The 15086-nt window shown below is 44.0% G+C and overlaps 1 protein-coding gene across 1 annotated transcript in view; it reads left to right on the top strand.

Annotated features, from left to right (window-relative positions):
* The first annotated feature begins 7139 nt into the window (after positions 1–7139).
* Positions 7140–15086, top strand: part of LOC115465357 — a 69332-nt gene continuing 61385 nt past the window's right edge. Inside the window, exon 1 of the mRNA XM_030195793.1 lies at positions 7140–7195. The gene's annotated coding sequence lies outside the window, so the exon portion shown is untranslated. The remainder of the gene's footprint in view (positions 7196–15086) is intronic.

The raw sequence follows: 15086 nt of genomic DNA, 5'->3' as shown, positions 1-15086 counted from the left end.
ACCTGGCACATGTTATAGAATTGCCCTCCAAGGCATTTTAGTATCTTTTATCTATTACAAATGACCTAAATGGGATTTCCCCCAGGAGCAGTTAGAAAGGTGGGAGAGGGATAGGGTTGCCAACTAGATCCGGATTTGCCTGACAGGGTTGATCCAGTCCTGGGCTTACTTATTGCACAGAGGGACTTATGGTTCAGATTTCTCCATCGGATTCCCTAAACAAAAGCAAGGCTACATGTCCCTGCTTGCATTGGGGTAAGCCCAGGACTGGATCAACCCTGTCCGGCAAATCTGAGTCCGGCACAGAGAGTATGTATGAGGGAGGGAGGGAAGGATGGAGTGAGAGAGAAAAACCTGACATGCCTCCCCAACCAAATTCATATGAATTCAATCACGCTTATTTTCGAAAGGGATGGGCGCCCATCTTTCAACACAAATCGGGAGATGGGCGACCTTCTCTCAGGGTCGCCCAAATCGGCATAATCGAAAGCCAGGGCATTCCAGAGTATAGGGGCTACCATATAGGCGATTAGTGGCTCAGCTAGGATGGGGCAGGGTTGGGTGGGGCCTGAGTCTTCTATTGTCTGACAACACGCAGATATAAAGATCAGCAAAATAATTGCAGAAAATACATAACTTTAAATCTATATTTAATAAAAGGCTTCAAATGCCGAAGAATAAAGTGACAAAGAAAATCAGACAGTGCAATCTTCAGTAAATATATATATAGGTATCTTGGACAACTGATTTAAAAAGTGGATTTAAAAAGTGTCAGTAGATGATGTCTGTGCCTCTGTAGAGGTCTGGGGGCAGTCAGCTTCCTTCTTTCCCACCTTTCCCACTTGTGGCCCATCTGCCCCTGTCTTTCTCTCTCACACACACATATCTTTTACCCAACCCTCAGAGAACTTGTTGATTTTGTTGTCTCGTGAAATTGGGAATTACGAGGTCAACAGGTTCTTCATGAACCTCAAGTTGTTCCAGTTATCTGAGAGCTCCTTGGCTGCACAGTGTACTTGAAAGGCATAGGGAGGGAGAGGGGAAAGGAAACTGCTGGGCACGGGATTAGTGGAGGGAAGGAATATGTTGGACCAGAGCGCAAAGATGCCAGGGTGTCCCATGCAGAAGAGCAGCATGTACCACCCCAATGAGTGAGGTTTTTCTCGCAGTGCATTAAATGAATAAATTTGGCATGGTGGTGGAGAGACTAAAGCCCAAGGAAGAGCTGCTGGCTACTCTCATTGCAAGTAGTGCCTTCATCTGCATGTAAAAATAGATGTATTTTAAACTCAATTATTTCAAATGCTTAACATTAAACCACATACGAACCTTTGGAAACAATTCAACTGTATTTCAAGATCCCTCATCTGACAGTGTCTCCATAATTTAAACCTGATCACACACGTCTACTATAAAGACAACCACCTCAACCCACAATAGATGTCTGATGTTATGACAAACTAAAACTAAAGTTTTGATGACACTTCAGTAAGGCCATCACACAATGAATCCCTCCACTACAAAACACTATGCACAAACTTGTGAAAAAACACAGTTATAACCTTACAATACCTTAACAGCACTAGCTCCCAAGACTTGGAAAAGCAGCACCAGGGCTGGCGGTAGGGGGTGGCAAACACCCTATACCATAGGGGGCCCCATACCTCCCTCAAGCTAGTGGAGGCAAAGACTGAAGGCCAGCTTGAGGGCCCCCTCCCCGGTTTCTACACTGGGCCTCTGAATGTCTAATACCAGCCTTGGGCAGCACTGTAAATATTACACCGTGCCCTAAAACACCAATACACCACCTAGTGAAAAAACACACAAAAAACCCCAGTCTGCAATAAGATCTCTATGCAGGCAGTACATGCTAGCAGAATACCACACCATAGTCCAGTGATTCCCAAACTGAGGTTTGCAAACTCTCTTCAGGGATTCCTCAAGAAATTAGATCGTAGAATCTGTTTGTATGAACATATAATAAGTTTACATAAATTGAGGGTTCCTCAGTGTATGAAAAGATATTTTAAGGGTTCCGCCATAGTAAAAACTTTGGGAATCGCTGTCTTAGTTACACACACAAAACCCAGATAGACCCTCAACAAATATGAAACAAGGAACCACACATCAGTAACAGAGGTATGAAGGCACAAAACGGAACTGGAAACTTCAAGAAGTCAGACTCTGCACACAATAATAAAAGAGAAAGAGAAACTGAAATGCAAAATACCAGAGATGTGCATTTCCAAAAGCTGACATATTCCAATTAATAAATTCAGAATCAAATACTTTTTTTTCTACCATTGTTGTCTGTCTGAGCATTTTACTTTTTCTCTTCTTTTTGGTTCCTGTGTCTTTTCTGCTTTTTTTCGGGGGGGGGGGGGGGGGGGGGAGGTCCTGTCTTTGCAGGGTCTCCTGTCCATTTAACATTTGTTGTCTCAGTTGTCCACCATCCATCTTCCTTCTGCATCCCTAGCTGTCTGGTCTGGCACTTGCCCTCTGTATCCCTGTCCCTATCCCTATCTCTCCCTCACTCAATGTTCAGCATCTGCCATCTTAGTGACCTTATTCTCCTCTGTTTTCAGTATTTCTCCTCTGCATCCCTATCTTGTCCTGTCCTTAGTCCATATCCCTTCCTCTGTGATCAGAATCACCCCTCCCCCCCAACTATCCAACATTGTCTCAGTGTGTCTTAAGTGTACATATTACTAACAATAGTTCTGCAAGTTCATTTTTCAATTCTATCAGTACTCTCTGATAAATACCATCCGGTCCAGGTGATTTGCTACTCTTCCATTTCTCAAATTGCGCCATTACATCTTCCAGGTTTATAGAGATTTCAATCACCTTCTCTGACTCATCAGCTTTGAATACTATTCTGGCACTGGTATCGCTCCCAAATCTTCCCCGGTGAAGACAGAAGCAAAGAATTAATTTAATCTCTTCACTATGGCTTTGCCTTCCCTTAGTGCCCCTTTTACCCGTTGGTCATCTAGTAGTCCAACTGATTCTTTTCCCAGCTTCTTGATTTTAATATACCTAAAAAAGTTTTTACTATGTGTTTTTGCCGCCAATGCAATCTTTTTTCAAAGTCCCTTTTTGCCTTCCTTATCAGCACTTTGCATTTGACTTGCCATTCCTTATGCTGTTTCTTATTATTTTTAGTCGGATCCTTCTTCCATTTTCTGAAGGATTTTCTTTTAGCTTCATTAGCTTCCTTCACCTCATGTTTTAACCATGCCAGCTGTCGCTTGGCCTTCCTTTCTCCTTTTTTAATAAATGGAATATAACTGGCCTGGGTTTCCAGGATGGTATTTTTGAACAGAATCCAAGCCTGTTGTAAATTGTTGACCTTCGCGGCTGCTCCTCTTTTTTTTTCACCATTCTTCTCATTTTATCATAGTCTCCTTTTTGGAAGTTAAATGCTAATGTATTGGATTTCCTGTATGTAATTACTCAAGAGATTATATAACATCTAATCATGTTATGATCACTGTTGTCAAGCGTCCCCAGCACCATTACCTCCTGCACTAGATCATACGCTTAATTAAGGACTGGGTCTAGAATTGTTCCCCCTTTTGTTGGTTCTTGAACCAGCAACTCCATAAAGCAGTCCTTGATTTCATCAAGGAATTTTACCTCCCTAGCATGCCCTGATGTTACATTTACCCAGTCAATATTGGGGTAATTGAAGTCAAACTTAACAATTTTGGAATCTGTAGAATTCAATATCAATACTATAGCATTAATTCTACAATTTTATATACCAGGTATTTGAAGATGTGTCTTGTAAGTTTCAATGAAAAAAATGCCTTTTTTAAATTTTTGCCAAAAATGGACATTTGGCAAAATGAAAATTGCTGCGTGTCCATTTTGGGTCTGAGACCTGACGGCCAGCCATTGACCTAGCCGTAAGGTCTCACTTGGTAACTGGGCTGTAATGGTCTATGTACATAAAATGCCGGTTATTGACCGATTACCGCCTGTGCACCAGAAAATAAAAATATTTTCTGTCACGCGTAGCGGATGCGCATAAAAAATGAAATTACTGCAAGGGCCACGGGGTAGCTGATCGGTAACTCAACATTGATGCACGTTTGCCTCGCTTAGAGGGGCATTTTTGAACGGGGCTGCCCATCTATAAGGGCGGCCATCTCCGAGGACGTTTCGTTGAAGGGGTGGCCCCAACCGTATTATCGAAAAAGATGGGCGCCCATCTTTTGTTTCAATAATATGGTTGGGGCCGGCCAAATGTCAGAGATGGGCGGTATCGGTTTTCAGCGATAATGGAAACCGAAGCCGGCCATCTCAAAAACAAACAGCTCCAAGGCATTTGGTCGTGGGAGGGGCCAGGATTCGTAGTGCACTGGTCCCCCTCACATGCCAGGACAGCAACTGTGCACCCTAGGGGGCACTTTTAAAAATAAAAAAAAAAACATTAAAATACCTCCCAGGTGCATAGCTCCCTTACCTTGGGTGCTGAGCCCCCCAAATCCCCCCCCCCCAAAACCTACTCCCCACAATTCTACACCATTACCATAGCACTTAGGAGTGAAGGGGGCACAGTGGGGTTTTTTTTTGGGGGGGGGGGGGGTTGGAGGGCTCCCATTTAGCAGCACAAGTGTAACAGGTAGGGGGGATGGGCCTGGGTCCACCTGCCTGAAGTGCACTGCACCCACTAAAAACTGCTCCGGGGACCTGCATACTGCTGTCATGGAGCTGGGTATGACATGTGAGGCTGGCTTAAAGGCTGGAAAAAAAGTTTTTAAAGTTCTTTTTTTTTTTGGTGGGAGGGAGTTAGTGACCACTGGGGGAGTCAGGGGAGGTCATCCCTGATTCCCTCCGGTGGTCAGCTGGGCAGTTGGGGCACTTGTTTGGGACTTGGTCCTAAGAAAAAAGGGTCCAGAAAAAACGACATAAATTCTCACTATGGGCGTCCTTCTTTTTTCCATTATGGCCTGAAGCCGGCCATCTGTTAATCACTCCCATGCCCGCCCCTGTCCCGCCTTCGCGACAGAGTGCAGTTGAAAACGCCCAAAATTGGCTTTCGATTATACCAATTTGGGTGCCCTCGGGAGATGGGCGCCCATCTCCTTTTGAAAATAAGCTGGTTAGGCACCTACATGCCTTAGTAAAAGGGTCTCTGTGTTATTTTGAAAGGCTGGTTATAGGGACACCCTAGCAGGCGTTGTATTGGTGCTGAGATTTTTTCACCTAGTAAAGGGCCACCTGTCTGCAGGTGCACTGCATCCACCACTAGACTATTCCAGGGACCTGCATGCTGCTCTAAAGGACCTGAGTATAACATCTGAGGCTGGCAAGTAATGTTTTTCATCACATTTTTTGGGGGTGGGAGGGGGTTAGTGTCCACTGGGGGAGTAAGGTGAGGTCATCCCTGATTCCCTCCACTGGTCATTTACAGCACTTGTTTGTGGCTTATTCGTTAATAAAACAGGTCTAGACCAAAACATCCAACTTATAGCCCTGGATGTTCCATTATGGCAGAAAAACATCCAAGTGTTAGGAACGCCCAGATCCCACCCTTGACATGCTCCCTTGTGATTGGAACACACTTCTGATGGACTTCATAGAAAAACTTCATAGAGAAACTAGACAAGATGACAAACTCATTCAAGGACCAGCTAAGTTTAACTGCTCAGCCCCAGCCACACAGATAGAAGACTGCTGTTGTGAACCTGGATGTCCTCAGCGGCGCCCTCTGGGCAACAATGGTGCTCCTACATGCACTATCAACTGCGCCTGGATCGGCTGCAGGTCCATGATATCTCGGATGACAGGGAGATTCGCTTTCGTCAAGTCTGGGAGCCTTTTGGCAGACTCTTAAGTCTCATGCCAGAAGCCAGTTGCTGAACATTTGATCATATTTTTTTCTATTCATCTTGCAGTCATACCTCTATAACTGTCATTTTGCTACAAGATCTCCATGGGGGGGGGAGGAGGGGGGGATGTTACGAATCAGAGAAAAGTTTCTTCGCTCAACGTGTAATTAAACTCTGGAATTCATTGCCAGAGAATGTGGTAAAGGCGGTTAGCTTAGCGGGGTTTAAAAAAGGTTTGGACGCCTTCCTAAAGGAAAAGTCCATAGACCATTATTAAAATGGACTTGGGGAAACTCCACTGCTTATTTCTGGGATAAGCAGCATAAAATGTTTTGTACTTTTTTGGGTTCTTGCCAGGGTATTTGTGACCTGGATTGGCCACTGTTGAGGGGAAACAGGATGCTATGGCAATACTTATGTACCTGTATATGTTGTTTCTCTGTTTACAGGGTTTACATTCTTTAGCTTTGTTGATATGTTTATTGGCTTGCATACCTGCCTATGTTGCTACTTTTGGTTCTGCAATAATAAAATTGATTGAAACATAACTATGTTATGGGATTATTCATAAGGAAATATTGACCCATTATTGATGGTCCTGCTCCCTTAAATAGACACTTGAAAATTATTTGAAACAGAAGAGTGGTTTGAGGTTATGAAGTATGTACTCTTCATTTACACTACTGGCAGCTTTTGGCGGATTTTATAAAGTGTGCATATTAGTTGAAATGCCACCTTGACTCTGCTCCCAAGAATGCCTCTGCTCATGCAGCTAAAGGTAAGGTTTAAGGGGGTTAATTACATTTGATTAACTGCAAGTCATTAATAACCACAAAGCAGTGCTTACAAGCGCTTCAATATAAGGGTGAAAAACACACACAGGGATACACAGGTAAAACAAACAAAATCAGTCCATAGGGCAGGTCCACAAGGAAAACAATACAATAAGTAATACCTAAGCAACACATTAAAGAAAGGAGCATAAGGAAGAAAGGGAAAGGAAACCGGAGCTGAGCCACAACAAGTGATGTGCTCCTGACACAAACCTGCTTCACTGACATTCTTAAGGGGGGGGGGATGAGCTTTTATAAACGTGTGCACACCTTGAGCCAATTTCTGTGCATAAAACCCTGATCTACATGCAAAAATACTTAAAGAATCACCTCATGTTTTACATAAAAAAACAAGGCTCATGAAACTGTGGAGATGAATACGTGCCTGCAAGTACTGATGTGAAGAAGAGCAAAAGTGAGTCATTTCCACAACCCATTATTTCTGAACGTTTCACTTTCAGTCTAACTCACTCAAGCAGCTGCGTTTCCTCAAGCTGTCAACATTTTCTTTCTTATTATAAGGTAAGTTGCCTGTTTCTGGTTGTGTTGATTAATGTAATGCATCCAATTCATTAAAAGTATCATGATATCATGTGCATGGGTGGCAACAAGAGAATTCAAGGGGGGTCATTTGTGTCCTTCCCCCCAGTAATGGTTTAAATGACAGTTTTTGCAGCTGTTTCTCTGAATTTGTTTTGTGATATCTGTGTCCTTTTTGTTATTCCTCCTCTCCTTCCTTACCAAAACTTTTTGCGATCATTCCATGCTACTGATCCAGGGGCAAGCAGTAGCTTCTCCCATGTCCATCTCAATAATAGACTACGGTCTTTCCCTGCAGGAACTTGTCCAAACTTGTTACTACATCCTCTGGCAACAAGTTCCAGAGCTTAGCTAGTCTTTGAGTGAAACAAAAAATACCCTCCTATTTGTTTTAAAAGTATTTCCATGTAATTTCATTGAATGTCCCCTGGGCAGAGCCGTAGCGAGGGGAGCTGACACCCGGGGCGGGTCGCCGCTGCGCACCCCCCCCCCCGGGTGCAGTACGGCGCACCCTCCTCCCGCTGGAGCGCACCCCCCGGATCGCATACCCCCCTGGAGCACATACCTCCCCCCCCCCACTGGAGCGCATACCTGCGGCGAGGGACGGGCGGGAGGGCCGATCCGCCCCGACTGCACGTTGCTGGGGTTTGTCGGCTCCGCGCTGGTTCACTGCTCTCTCTGTCCCGGAAGGGGCAGAGAGGGCAGTGCACCAGCGCGGAGCCGACACCCCCCAGCGGCGTGCACCCGGGGCAGACCGCCCCCCCCCCCCCCCCCCCCTTCCTACGCCACTGCCCCTGGGCTTTGTACTTTTTGAAAGAGTGAAAAATCGATTCACTTTTACTTATTCTACACCACTCAGGATTTTGTAGATCTGAATTATATCTCCCTCAGCCATCTCTTTTCCAAGCTGAAGAGCCCTTAACCTCTTCAGCCTGTCCTCATATGAGAGGAGTTCCATCTCCTTTATCATTCTGGTCACTCCTCTTTGAACCTTTTCTAATTTTTCTATATGTCTTTTGAGATACGGTGACAAAATTGAATGCAATACACAAGCTGAGGTCACACCATTGAGCAATATAGGTAACTTTGACTCTATTTATTTTTCCCAATGTGCATCACTTTGCATTTGTCCACATTAATTTCATCTGTCATTTGGATGCCCAGTCAGCTTCTCTGACTCATCAGCTTTGAATACTATTCTGGCACTGGTATCGCTCCCAAATCTTCCCCGGTGAAGACAGAAGCAAAGAATTAATTTAATCTCTTCACTATGGCTTTGCCTTCCCTTAGTGCCCCTTTTACCCGTTGGTCATCTAGTAGTCCAACTCATTCTTTTCCCAGCTTCTTGATTTTAATATACCTAAAAAAGTTTTTACTATATGTTTTTGCCACCAATGCAATCTTTTTTTTAAAGTCCCTTTTTGCCTTCCTCATCAGCACTTTGCATTTGACTTGCCATTCCTTATGCTGTTTCTTATTATTTTCAGTCGGATCCTTCTTCCATTTTCTGAAGGATTTTCTTTTAGCTTCATTAGCTTCCTTCACCTCATGTTTTAACCATGCCAGCTGTCGCTTTGCCTTCCTTTCTCCTTTTTTAATAAATGGAATATAACTGGCCTGGGTTTCCAGGATGGTATTTTTGAACAGAATCCAAGCCTGTTGTAAATTGTTGACTTTCGCAGCTGCTCCTCTAAGTTGTTTTTTTTTTCACCGTTCTTCTCATTTTATCATAGTCTCCTTTTTGGAAGTTAAATGCTAATGTATTGGATTTCCTGTATGTAATTACTCAAGAGATTATATAACATCTAATCATATTATGATCACTGTTGTCAAGCGTCCCCAGCACCATTACCTCCTGCACTAGATCATACGCTTAATTAAGGACTGGGTCTAGAATTGTTCCCCCTTTTGTTGGTTCATGAACCAGCAACTCCATAAAGCAGTCCTTGATTTCGTCAAGGAATTTTACCTCCCTAGCATGCCCTGATGTTACATTTACCCAGTCAATATTGGGGTAATTGAAGTCAAACTTAACAATTTTGGAATCTGTAGAATTCAATATCAATACTATACCGTTAATTTTATATACCAGGTATTCGAAGATGTGTCTTGTAAGTTTCAATGAAGAGTTGGTGGAGAAAAAAAAGACTTCAGTATTTATGGAGATACCTCAATTTGAAGGAAACACCTTCCTGAGTAAAGATGACTCCTCATTAATCATAAGTCTCCAAAAAAAATCCACATTCAATTTTATATTCATGAAATAGCTACATGAATTCCACAATTCGTAAGGGACGAGACTCAATTTAATAGTGAATGTATATGAAAAGATGTTACTTATCTTGGATGACAAAATGTTCTCCTTATCCAATGTCCTCTTCACGATAATAATACTCAAATCTCCCAACAGGGGAACCCTGTTTCGCCTTAACCGGGCTGCTTCAGGGAAAGTTAATTTATTCAATTTACACACATCCAAGATTATATTCTTCACCCAACTAGTCTCTCATAGGCACTCTTACAAAATGGCGATTGGCTTCTTCCGAACACCCAAGATTTATACCTGGCGTATGACGTATAGTTTTTTTGACGTCCCAACGTGACAATTATGTAAATTTTCAGAGGAAGGCTTTTCATTCAATGGAAACATTCAATCCCGCCTCCGTAACAGGAAGTTACATCAGCGTGGAAGGCCCCAGAGCAGGACGTCGGACGTCAGCGCTGCATCTGTAGCGTTGCCGTCGGGTAAAGTGTAAAGCGCCGCCGCGGGGGGTGGGAAACTAACAGCAGCGCCGACAACATTAAATGAAGCGCTGCGGCAGGGGTGGGAGACGGTCACGGCAAGGATCTGCTTCTGGGCGGGCCTGAGGCTAAACTGGGTGGGCCTGGGCCCATCCAGGCCCACCCGTAGCTACGCCCCTGAACTGGGGAGGGAGGGAAGGGCAACACCCTACACCCTACTCCCCATCCCCCAGCTCATAAAGTTAAATAAGGGGGAAGTACAGCTGCTTGCAAACATATCTATCTTTTTATGTTTTAAATATTTTTTTATTCAGTCGTCAATAACCTTTTCAATATACAGGGTAACAAATACTCAATTAGTACATAAGCACAACAAACAAAAGATGACCAAAAAAAAGAAACCAATTTTCTATTACATTCACCCCCGACCACCCCCCACGTACACCACCCAATCCGCCCATACAAACAGTGCGCTAAAATGCACATCAAGGAATAGCTTGTTACCTGCCTCTCTCTAATACAAATATTCTTTTCCAGCAGCTTAAGAAGCACCTCCTGTCACTAGGCCAAAGTCTCATAATAACAGTCACATGATATAGCCGCTGTCAGCCCGGCAGCTGGAGGGCTTCTTTGGGTAAGACGAATGAATAGAGAGCCGTGAAGGGAAGTAATGTGACAAGTTATTTTTGAAGTAAATTATGATTACCAAGTCCTGCCTCCACTATCACAGTGTGGGGTTGCTGGATCAAGTGGACCCCCTTCTTGTCTGCCAGCCCCCCCCCCCCCCCACCCACACACACACCCACTGCAGGGTCTACATAGACAGAATTTACTTATGTAGATCAAGAGAAATCATATTTGCTGAATTTTAGGCTCAGAGTTTCAGAAATCAAGGCATCAATCTGGGGGCAATTATATAAGTGGGTATCTCCACTTAGGTGACTTGAGGACAGATGGTAGGAGCCTCTTCTATAATGGAATCTAGACCTAGGTTACATTATAGAATACTAGGAGAATCCATAACCCAGACCTAGATTCTGTTATAGAATACTAGCAGAATCTATAACTTAGACTTAGGCTCCATTATAGAATATTAGCAGAATCCATAATCTAGACCCACTTCAATCCGGCTTTCGCCCACTACACTCAACAGAAACAGCACTCTCTAAAGTCTGCAATGACCTGTTCCTTGCCAAATCCAAAGGTCACTATTCCATACTCATCCTCCTCGACCTATCTGCCGCCTTTGACACCGTCAATCATAAGTTACTTCTTGACACACTGTCATCATTTGGATTCCAGGGCTCCGTCCTTTCCTGGTTCTCCTCGTATCTTTCCCATCGCACCTTCAGAGTATTTTCTAATGGCTCTTCTTCCACCCCCGTCCCGCTTTCTGTTGGGGTCCCTCAAGGATCTGTCCTTGGACCGCTTCTTTTCTCGATATACACCTCTTCCCTGGGCTCCTTGATCTCATCACATGGATTCCAGTACCATCTCTATGCTGACGACACCCAGCTTTACCTCTCCACTCCCGACATCACAGTCGAAACCCAGGCCAAAGTTTCGGCCTGCCTCTCCGACATCGCTGCCTGGATGTCCAACCGGCATCTGAAACTGAACATGGCTAAGACTGAGCTCCTTGTCTTCCCACCCAAACCCTCTTCTCCTCTTCCCCCACTCTCCGTCTCTGTTGACAATGCCCTCATCCTCCCCGTCTCTTCAGCCCGCAATCTCGGAGTCATTTTCGACTCCTCCCTCTCCTGCTCTGCCCATATCCAGCAGACAGCTAAGACCTGTCACTTCTTCCTCTATAATATTAGCAAAATTCGCCCATTCCTTTCTGAACAGACCACCCAAACTCTCGTCCACTCACTCGTTACCTCTCGTCTATTGCAACCTTCTCCTCGCTGGCCTCCCGCTTAGCCACCTATCCCCCCTTCAATCTGTCCAAAACTCCGCCGCATGTCTTATCTACCGCGTGAACCGATACTCTCATATCACCCCTCTCCTCAAGTCGCTTCACTGGCTCCCGATCCACTACCGTATACAATTCAAGCTTCTCCTATTGACCTTCAAGTGCACTCAATCTGCAGCCCCCCATTACCTCTCTACCCTCCTCTCCCCATATGTTCCCACCCGTAACCTCCGCTCTCAGGACAAATCACTCCTATCTGTACCCTTCTCCACCACCGCTAACTCCAGACTCCGCCCCTTCTGCCTCGCCTCACCTTATGCCTGGAACAGACTTCCTGAGCCCATACGCCGTGCGCCCTCCCTGCCCATTTTCAAGTCCTTACTCAAGGCCCATCTCTTCTCCCTTGCTTTTGGCGCCTAACCACCTTCCCCATTCCAGATACATACACTGACTACATAGCTTATTACCTTTAGATTGTAAGCTCTCTTGAGCAGGGACTGTCCTTCCCCTTGTCTAAACTTGTACAGCGCTGCGTAACCCTGGCAGCGCTATAGAAATGCTAAGTAGTAGTAGTAGTAGTAGCATTATAGAATACTAGCAAAACCCATAATCTAGACCTAGGTTCTATTATAGAATACTAACAGAACCCATAACCTAGACCTAGGTTCCGATATAGATTACTAGCAGAACCCATAAGCTAGACTTAAGTTCCATTATAGAATACTAGCAGAATCCATAACCTAGACCTAGGTTCTATTATAGAATACTAGCAGAACCCATAATCTAGACCTAGATTCTATTTTAGAATACTAGCAGAATCCATAACTTAGACCTAGGTTCCAATATAGAATACTAGCAGAACCCAGTATAGACATGCCTAACATTTAGGCACCCACATCTGCGCCAGCCATGGAGGGCCTAAATGCAGCAGCTACCTGAGTAACTTACAGTGTTCTGTAAGTTATGTGTGTAGGTGAGAGCTCCACCTATGTCCTGCCCATGATTTGCCACTCTGTGCACCCTCCTTGAAAATACGTGCTATGTAAGTTAAGCGGGTATTTGCACAACAACACTTAGGTGTCACGCTGGCATATACATGTATAAGTATGTACATACGCATGAATATGATAGTATTTTAAACATTTATGTGCATAATGCATGCAGAAATATTAGCACCTAGTTTTAGAGTTGCCTGCGTTGTGCTAAAGTTCAATGCACAGAAAGTACATCTGTGAGCAAGAAGGTTTAATAAGATAGGAGATGGCCTAACATCACAAGGCTGAAGCCATCTTCTTGCGCAGCTGCCATCTTGGTACACCCAAAATGAAAGTAAACTATCAGCTGCTGCATCTACATTGTTGTTGTGCATTGTTATTTTATCTCAGTTATACTTAGAATAGGGCTGTCCATTTAACACGTTTAATCACAATTAATCGTGGCAAATTTTTTTGTCTACTTGCACTAATAATTTTAACTCAATTAATCGCATCATGCTGCTCTCTCCTATAAGAAGGAAGAGAAATGGCAGAAAGCTGAATGTTAATGATGTTATAGGGGAAGAAGTGAAGAAGGGAGAAGGAAAGAAAAGAAATAGTGAGGACAGAAGAGGCCCTTAAAATAGAGTTCAGAGCACAGTCAGAGGAACAGAACCAGAGACAGGGAACAAGATGATCAGAAAAATAAAATCACCGGACAACAATGGTAAGAAAAATGATTTTATTTTTAGTTTAGTAACTGAAGTACAATATGTCAGTTTTGAGAACTGACATCTGTAGTTTGTATTTTGCACTATACAGGTGAAAATATGAGGGGGACACTTTATGCGACGAACCATGCGATTAAAAAATGTAATCGCGTCCAGGCATGCGTTTGAAAATTTAAATCGATAAACAGCCCTAATTTAGAAACATGCTGGCTTGTGCAGCATATGGATGTACACAGAGGAACTATCACAATAGAATAACCTTTCATTGGTTAGAGTAGTAATTTGTTTGAAATCGTAATCATTGTGAGGCCCCTTTACAAAGGCGTGCTGAAAAATGGCCTGCGGTAGTGTAGACATGTGTTTTGGGTGTGCACAGAATCATTTTTCAGCGCACCTGTAAAAAAAATGCCTTTTTTAAAGTTTTGCCAAAAATGGACGTGTGGCAAACTGAAAATTGCCGCGCATCCATTTTGGGTCTGAGACCTGACCGCCAGCCATTGACCTAGCAGTAAGGTCTCACGTGGTAACTGGGCCGTAATGGTCTATGCGCATAAAATGTCGGTTACTGCCCAATTACCGCCTGTGCGCCAGAAAATATGCACGCATAGTGGATGTGCATAAAAAATGAAATTACCGCAATGGCCACGAGGTAGTCGGACGGTAACTCAAAATTGACGCATGTTGGGCGTGCATAGACGCCTTCCTGGCTTAGTAAGAGGGTCCCTGTGTTATTTCGAAAGGCTGGTTATAGGGACACCCTTGCAGGCGTTGTATTGGTGCTGAGATTTTTTTCACCTAGTAAAGGGCCACCTGTCTGCAGGTGCACTGCATCCACCACTAGACTACTCCAGGGACCTGCATGCTGCTGTAATGGACCTGAGTATAACTTCTGAGGCTGGCAAGTAATGTTTTTCATCACATTTTTTGGGGGTGGGAGGGGGTTAGTGTCCACTGGGGGAGTAAGGTGAGGTCATCCCTGATTCCCTCCACTGGTCATTTACAGCACTTGTTTGTGGCTTATTCGTTAATAAAACAGGTCTAGACCAAAACATCCAACTTATAGCCCTGGATGTTTTTGTTTTGTTCCATTATGGCAGAAAAACATCCAAGTGTTAGGAACGCCCAGATCCCACCCTTGACATGCCCCCTTGTGATTGGAACACACTTCTGATGGACTTCATAGGAAAACACCTAAAATTGGTTTCAAAAATACCAATTTTTACATTTTTGTGAGATAAACATCCAAATGCAGATTTATGCCACTTTTGGGACATTTATCTCTTTTGAAAATGAGCCTCACGGTAACATAGTAGATGACGGCAGATAATGACCTCTACGGTTCATCCACTCTGCGTAACAAGGTAAACTCATTTCATATGGTATGATGTGATACTTCATATGTGTACCTGATCTTGATTTGTCCTTGCCATTTTCAGGGCACAGACCGTAGAAGTTTGCCCAGCACTGTCCTTGTTCTAGATTTCTGAAGTCGTCAAAGCCCCTAAAACGCT

This window comes from Microcaecilia unicolor, chromosome 1, assembly GCF_901765095.1.
Source record: "Microcaecilia unicolor chromosome 1, aMicUni1.1, whole genome shotgun sequence".
In the NCBI taxonomy this organism is placed as follows: domain Eukaryota; kingdom Metazoa; phylum Chordata; class Amphibia; order Gymnophiona; family Siphonopidae; genus Microcaecilia; species Microcaecilia unicolor.
The sequence above is the reverse complement of the archived record's forward strand: the minus strand, read 5'-3'. Positions and strand labels throughout refer to the sequence as shown.